At 41.9% G+C, this 8,555-nt stretch overlaps 1 protein-coding gene across 2 annotated transcripts in view; it reads left to right on the top strand.

Moving 5' to 3' along the window:
- ADAMTSL3 (ADAMTS like 3) overlaps positions 1 to 8,555 on the top strand; it is a 433,784-nt gene that overhangs the window by 206,307 nt on the left and 218,922 nt on the right. The window lies entirely within an intron of this gene.

The raw sequence follows: 8,555 nt of genomic DNA, 5'->3' as shown, positions 1-8,555 counted from the left end.
ACTGCCGTCTTTTAAATAACACTTCAGTTTATAAAATTATCAATCATCTCAATAAAGCTAACCTGTAATCTGAAATTAGCTAGTCTATTAATCACTAGTGCACCTGTCATAGTCATGTCATGGCAGCACAATTTCACAAATCTTTCAGAATGTCACTTGATTCTTCACTTCTGCTTTGTATTTTGTTAAGTTCTTGACCCTGCTCCCAGTGAAGCTAATTGAAAGCTTCATTTGAACTTAGGGCCATAGGAAAGTAGGGCTGGAAAGGACCTCACATGGTCAACTAGTTCAGACCCCTGCTCAAAACAGGAGGATCCCTGACTAAACCATCCCAGCTGAGTGTCTGTCCAACTTTTTCTTGGAAACTTCCAAGGCTGGAGATTCCACAGTTTCTCTGGGTAGTCTATTCCAATGCTTGATCACCCACATAGTCAGAAAGTTCCTCTTAATCTCCAACCTAAATTTGCTCTGTTGTAGCTTAAGGCCATTGTTCCTAGTTCTGTCCCACATGCCCAGAGAGAAAAGCCCATCTTCATCTTCTCTATAAACACACTTCATGTATTTGTAGACTTATCAAATCCACCTTCAGTCTTCTCTTCTCTAGACTAAATAACCCTATTTTTTCAGACTTTCCTCATAAATCTTGTCTCCCAGGCCCCAATCCCAGGCCTTTTGTTGCTTGTGGTGGACTCTTTCCAAATGGTCCGCATCCTCCTTGAAGTGTGGGGCCCAAAACTGGACATGGTACTCCAAGTGAGGCCTCTCCAGTGCTGAATAGACTAGGAGAATCACTTCCCTTGATTTACAAGTGATGTTCCTATTAATACAACCCAGTATGCTGTTGGCTTTTTTCACAAGAGCACACTGTTGGCACATATTTAGTTTATGGTCCACTGTAACTCCCAGGTCCTTCTTTGAAGTACTGCAGTCTTGCCAGGCATTCCCCAGCCTGTATTTATTCATGCAGTTATTCTGTCCCATGTACATGACCTTTGCACTTGTCTTTGTTGACTATCATCCGATAGAGTGGAAAAATGGTCCACAGTCAATCCAGGACATTCTGGATCCTAGCTCTGCCCTCCAGGGTGTCTGCAATTCTATCCAACTTGGTGTTATCCACAGTTTTGCTAAGCGTATACTGAATTCCATCATCCAAATCATTCATGAAGATAATAAACAGTATTGGTCCCAGGACAGACCCCTGGGAAACCTCCCTTGATACCTCTTCCCAGCTAGACATTGAGCCATTAATGACTACCTGTAGTGAACAAAGATCAAACCAGTTATGTATTCACCTTATATTACTTTCACCTAGTCTGTATTTTCTTACCTTGTTAATGAGAATGTCATGGGAGACCAGTGTCAAAAGCCTTCCAGGCTGACTGGCCATAATTTCTTGGATCCCTTCTTTCCTTTTTTTAAAAATGGGCACTCTGTTTGCCCTTTTCCAGTCATCTGGGACCTCGCCTGGCCTCCAAAAGTTCTCAGAGGATAGCTAATGGCTCTGAAATTACCTCAGCCAATTCCTTCAGTCCCCTTGGGGGCAGTCCGTCTGGCCCTGCTGACTTGAATGCATATAGCTTCTCTGAGCAATCCCTAACCTGTTCTTCCACTACTCTAAGTTATTTGTGTCCTTCCCTATCTTTTTTGCCAACTGCACTTGTCATCTGGTAGCTGCTCTTATTTGGGAAGACTGAAGTAAAAAAATACATTAATGCACTTCAATATATCCAGGATTGGGCTGCTAAATGTGTGTTAGCTCTCTTGTTTATTTTCAGGGAAGAGTTCCCAGCTTACATACAGGGTATTACTGTGTAGGAAAGCTTTCACTGAGAAGTGCATCCAATGCAGTACTACATAGGACACGTCAGATTTATGGACAGGAATTCTTCAGCAGAGGGCATGCCAATCACAAAACATTATCTATGGCACTCAAAACTACACATGAGACTCTGTCTGCTGCCAGATTCCTGATGAATACAACTCTTGCTATTGAGTTACCTCATCCCAAACTGCTAGGGCCTAGTCCACTGAGTGTGGTATACATTAGCAGCTAACCCAATATTGGAATTAATCTGGTATTGAACAAAGAACTAGCATAGAATTAGAGGCAAATTTTACTGTTGGCTTGTAGTAGCTGGCAAGCGGGGCACTACATCTTGAGCCAGCTGGAGCTTTCTTATGACCATTATTTTCACGATCAGTTGTAGAACCTTGCAGTATCAGTGCGTGGAATTGCTGAATCCATGGTGCACCATGGATAGGCCAGGACCAGAAGGCAACCTGGCAATCCAAATATATAAAAAGGAGTTCTGGCTCCTGTGTTATGTGGGTCTTTTCAACAGCTGGGTGTTCAGCAGGAGGCCAATACAGTGTGCTGCCTTGATCATTAGAAGGCAAACATGCATAATTGAAGGTGATGCCATAGCTTTGTCCATTTCTTAGATAAACTCTTCCTACCTTCCACTTCACCTTTAAGTTTAGCTGGAGGTGGGCTTTTATTCATTCAGATGGGCATCCTTCCTGGCTTCATGATTGACCTATCCATTCTTTTCTCCAACCTGCCAAGTTTCCTCACATTTTTCTTATAAGGAACCAGCTCTTCCTAAAAAAAATTCTGAGCATGGAGAGTGAGGAATGGGGTTGTCCAGGCTGCTGAGTGCAACTTGTGCTTGCATAGAGAAGCAAGTATTTAGGGTATCCTGTGTGCATGGCTATATTAGGCAAGATTTGGGTCACCATGGGCAGTATTACTTTTTGGCTTAACCAGGATTACTTTCTGAACAAACTCCTATATATTACTTAGAACTATACTAAAAATCACTTCCCTTCTTGTGTAGCCTGGAATTAGAAGTACTCTAAAGCAATCCTTAAGTGTGTTGAAAAGTACTGGAAAGGGTAAATTAATATACCACGTTTACTTACATACCACGTGCACCTTCCCCAAAAGTTTACTCAATTGGTGTTAATGACTCCTCTCCTTTTAAGTGGTATTGATGTTCCACTCATGAAGCTGCTCTTTCCTCCCCAATTTGGTTGTCTTGTTTCGGCTTTTGGCTGAATGGCCAAGAGCTGATGACAATTCAGCTGTGAAAGAGTTAAAACTGTAGCTTGTGTCTAAATAGGAAAGTGACGGTGAGTGAGCTGAAAATTAGAATCTGTCCTTGGTGCATGTGGCCATGACTCTAGAAAAAATATTTTATTTCTTTTTTATTCTGCTTTCCCAAAAAACAAGGTGCATGTCTTATTTTGGGATCATGTAAAATAAAGTATGGTTTTTTTGGGCTATTTAAATTTTAGGATAATTTTACTGGGTGAATATATATTTATATATATTTCTATAAACTTATATGTTATTATTGGAATTATATTTTCCATGCAAACAAATACATAAAAAGAAGAATGTCATATTTCAGACTAGCCTGCCTTACCAGTCTCCTAAGAGCAAAGGAATATTGTGCTTTTGGTTTTATGTACTGGACAAATTTTATATAGCATGGATATGTTATTGCAATTAGTCTCCTTCTCTCTGCAAGTGGCTGTTGCTCTATTAAATACCTGAAATGTGTGTGACTCAAAAAAATGCAGGATATGGCCTGATGAGCAAAGTAGCTCTGCTATAAGGGAAAAATTGACACATTTGGCAGAAGACCGTGCATGGATTACTGCAACCCTAATATAAACTCTGGACCTTACTGTGGGTTTTATATGACTTTTGTATGTGCTGAACTTCCAATACCAGTCACACCAGCACACAATGCATCTGGTGCTTTTAAAGTAGAAAAGAGCTGCATAGAGTGTGCCTAGTCAAGAACGCTTCTTTGCCAGCAGACCCACACAGTAGTATCTGACTTTGTCTACTTCCTTCTCTGTTTAGAATAGAAGATATTTCTGTGAACTCCAGTAGTTGGAAAATGCTGACTTTTCAGTATTATCTCCTGTATTTAGGAGACTATTCACTAGGGCTGTGCGAAATGGCACTGTTCCGTTTTGATTTGTGTTTTGACAGAACAGCGCTTTGTTTCAAATTTCATTTAGATTTGAAACTGCTGTTCTGTTTCATTTTGTCAAAACAGGTTCACTGTTTCGACATTTCGCCCATAGGCTATAATGGGAAAGCTCAAAACAGCCTATAACTTTGTCAGTTCTGGCCTGATTTGGACTAAATCTGCAGGAATGGTAGCCCCTTCTGAGGGCATGAAGCCTGCCACGTTTCAAGTAGATAGGTGCAGGGGTTTTGGGGAATCTGCACCTCAAATCTTGAAAGCAAAAATCTCATGTCACGTGCATATGTTAAGCCACAGCAGGATCAAAACTGCAGGGATGGTAGCCCCTGTGGAGGTGCCACATTTCAAGGAGATGGGTGCAGGGTTTTGGGGGAAACTGCACCTTAAGCTGTGGACAAACAAAACTCGTGACATGGGTGACATTGTGTGTGTTAAGGCGCAGCAGGGTGAAAGCTGTAGGGGTTGTGGCCCCTGTTGTGGACATGAAGCCTGCCAGCTTTCAAGGAGATTGCTGCAGGGCTTCTGGGCTCTGGGGCCCTGTACCTCTGGCTGCTGACAGGCAAAACTCGTGGCATGGGTGGGTGACACTGTGTATGTGTTAAGGTGCGCCCTCACTCAGCTGACGCCAAGGCAGAAAGCAGGGCAGTTCAAACAATGCTGCTTTTTATGCAGTTTTTCCATCCCTCCCCCAGGGCACTGGGATTAGAAGAGACCTCAGGGAAGGGTGACAGTCACTGGCCAGCTACTCAGTCAATAGGGGGGGCAGTCCTTCCCCCTCCTTCTCCTTACTTTAGTTTCTGTTTCCCTGCAGGCAAGCCCAGCTTGAGTTTTGAAACTCGAAACATTTTGAAAATTTTGAAACTTTTTGACTTGCCTCGTTTCATTTCGAGGCTGTTTTAAAGTTCTCTGTTTCATTTCAATTTTGCTGTTTTGAGCTCAAAATGAGTCGAAACAGCGTCAAAATGAAACGGCCAGCGAAATTTTGCACAGCCCTAGTATTCACCTTGGAGGACAATGAAGTGTTTCACAGATGACGTGAATTCAGCGTCATTTAAACACAGCCAGTGCAGTTGGGTGTAAATGGCAGTTTGCAAATAAGAGTTGGGTGTGTTTCATGAAGCTATGGGAGCTATGGGCTTTCCACTGTTTGCTATAACTATTCCCCCATGCATATGCATATCGTGTCGGACACTGCAGAAAACAGTTTGTCTGTCTGAGAAGGCTGAATCCAGCCTTGTGGTAAGCAAAGTAAATGCATATTAATAAGGGCTACCCTGTGAGAATCTTTCTGCATTCTGTGCGACTGACACCAAATACTTTGAGCTATTGTCTGTCCATTATTAGAGTAGCCGAAATAGTTGTCATAATTTGGTAAGCCCATAGACAGGCATAGGAAGACCTTTTACATTGTTAATGACAATAGACACACCAAAGAGCTTTTCTTTTCATAATTTTCACTGTGCTTTTTAAAATTCTCTCTTCTGAGGCAGCTAAATATGTTCTAGTCTAAGGTAAGATTGACTGGGAAAAAGCGGGTTCTTATACTGCTGGTCTGTGTTGTGTCGTGACTTGTGGAATTTGTTCAAGTGCTTTATAAATTAATCAAAATCTCTTAAACTGTTAGACACTTTTACTCTAGTCCTACTAAGTCACTGCTTAATGAAAGTATTATTTGCACAAAAACATCAGCTGCCTCCTTTATAATTAACTCTTTTTAAGTGTGGGCTTCTTTTCCATAGGGAGTGTAAAAATCCAGGTGTTATACTTGGGTGAGACATTGAGTGAAGAATTTAAAAGGATTGATTACATTTTTCCTACTTTATCAGTACTTGAACTCTTATTGAATAGTTCTGACTTATTGATATTGTATATTTGCATCACAGGGAACAATTAGTTGATTGAATTTATTCTGTGTGGGCTGGTTTTGGGGGGTGAATAAGGCGGGTGACTTATAAAAACTATCATTTAGGGACTTCCTTAGGAGCTGGAACAAGTGTTTTTTAGTGCTTCTTTTTAAGTAAAGAAGTAAATAAATTAACGTAATCTTTTCTGTGAAATGTAGTTGTATTGTTGGGAAGAGAGACAATAAAATATGTGATTCTCCACAGTTGTTGCTACAAGATCAGTGTGTTGAGACCTGACATATACTTGGCATAGAGTAAAAATAGCTTGGCAAATGTTTTTGCAGTTAACTCATCTAAATAAACATGTCACACTGCTGATGTGGATATCTATGCTTTTGAGCCTGGGGGCACCAGGAACTTAGTATGAGGAGGCTAGCCTCCCTGATTCTTCTCCAACTATTGCTGTTTCTGCTCCTTTATTGTCTCAGATCATTGGCAAGCTTTATAATAAGATCTCAGCCTTTTAACATAAGCATGATTTCACCTTCATCTGTTTTTTTTAATTCTTGCTGGAGTTGGTCTGCATCACTGATCCACCTTTCCCCAGATTTGAGTGTAGTTTCACTCCTTGGCACAGCACAGATTTACTATGGCACTTTATGTCCAGCTTCACCTCTGATGCAGTATTAGTACTTCACTTAACAGATGGGTTCTAACTAAACAGAGACCTTTTCAAACAAAAATATGGGACAACAAAACTGTTCTCTGGATGGAAGATGTTGGATGCTTTTGGAGAAGTAAAATCTGAATGAGGTAGAGCATGGAAAACTTTCTTGGGAAAGTTATTAGGTTAATATGGGGGCAGCTTGAAGCTCAGCCCAACCAAACCACTCAGTCATGTCTTAGTTTGCAATTGCCTTTCTCCAGTTACCAAAGAAAATATCTGGGGCTCTTGTGTTAAGTGGGGACAGGTCAAAACTCCTCTGTCAAGAAGATTTTCACACTTAAGTTCCGTTACTTAGCCAGTCTCTGCTCAACTCCCAACATGTTTTTCCGTATAATAGATTCATGCTGTGTCCATCTGGATGAGGGCAGGGAAGCTTAAAAACATCTGGATGTCAGAAATGTATGTGGGCAACATTCACCAGTGACTATCCCTAAATCATGGCCAATGCTTCTGCTTGTTTTTTGTTTTTAATTCATCCAGCTCTGTTTTGTCTGCCAAGCACAGAATGGGACCTTCTTCTATCTAGAATGGTTGCAGTGGTAATTTTTTTCACCTGGAACAAAGTGTTTTGAAGCATCCAGTCTTCCAAAATGCTAGAGCTCCAGCAAATAACAAGGGCAGTTTTATGCCACACTGTCACAAACAGGTTAAAAAGAATGTAAACCTTGTTCTGAACTTTCCATCAGTGAGAGCAAAAGTTTATGCTCCAAAATTAGACAGTCACTATGCTGTGTTTTGCAGAATGTGGCATAAATTTAGCTGACATTGAAACATGCCTGGTATGTTATAGGAGTGCCAGCAAGCTCTGCCATAGTCTACTCTTATGTCACATACGTGGTGATAGGCCAAGTCTGTATCTTCCACACATGTCATTTAACAGAAAACATGTTTGACCTGTAGTTTAAATATTCCTTGTTTTTTTCCTCATGCATATGGTAATCATAAACTGTTAGAAGGCTATTGTACCCATGTTTTTGATTAATGAGTTTGACTTATACTTAGTTCTTAACATTATACTGAATTATTCATCTGATATGCCCTCTCATTCTGAGTGTTGCTTCCTCAGAGTGGTATCTGGGGTATTTGGGGTACTTTCCTTTTGGGTTCTGATAAGAGTTAGCTTCTTGTGCAACTAAAGACATAAAGGAATTATCCAAGTATCTTGCTTCAGATACTTAAATAAGAAGCTTTACTCTTCATGAGGTATCGGTGTAAGCATATGTAGTTAAACATTAGGCCTATGCAAAGCAGCTAGTATTTGCTTAGGATTCGGATTCGAATCACTGTCCCGATTTGATTCAGCTGAATCTGATTTGGAGGCCAGGCCTATCCCCCGCCCCTCTCCCAGCTCAGCAATGGCTGCCCTGCTGCCCCAGCTCCCAGCACTTGTTAAAGAAAAAGCCCCGACTTAGCAGGTGCTGCCAGGTAGGGGATGATCCCTGCTGCCCCCCAATGCCCCCGTGCTGCCCCGGCAGCAAACAGTCAGCACCAGGGCTTTTTTTTAAAGTACTGGGAGCTGGGGCCAGCAGGGGCAGCCATGGCGGGGCTGGGGAGCAGGGGGGCTGCTGGGGGTCCTCCATGGTCCCCTCCCTCAGTCCACCCTCCCCCGCCTCTAGTACTTGCCAACTGGGAGTTGGCTGCAGCTCCCTGCTGCAGCCACCGGGGACTGCCTGAATTATCAAAGCTCTCCAAATCTTTTCCAAAGATTCGGAGAGCTTTGAATTGATTTGGACCTTTAAGTTGGTCCCCTGGCTCTATTCGGATTTGGAGATTCAGCCACCGAATCAAGCCAAATCTCCTCAGAATCGAATCAGCACCCAAAGTTTTGCATAGCCCTATTAAACATTGCCCTCAAAAAATGCTGTATATGGCAAATCATAGAATGATATCATAGAAGTAGGGTTGGAAGGGACTTTGTAGATCTTCAAGTCTGACCCCCTGCCTGGGCAGGAGAAAAATTGGGCTCAAATGACTCCA

The sequence above is a fragment of the Gavialis gangeticus genome, unplaced genomic scaffold (genome assembly GCF_001723915.1).
Source record: "Gavialis gangeticus isolate Ggan-Ray unplaced genomic scaffold, GavGan_comp1, whole genome shotgun sequence".
NCBI lineage: Eukaryota > Metazoa > Chordata > Crocodylia > Gavialidae > Gavialis > Gavialis gangeticus.
This window is presented reverse-complemented; position numbering and strand designations above follow the sequence as displayed.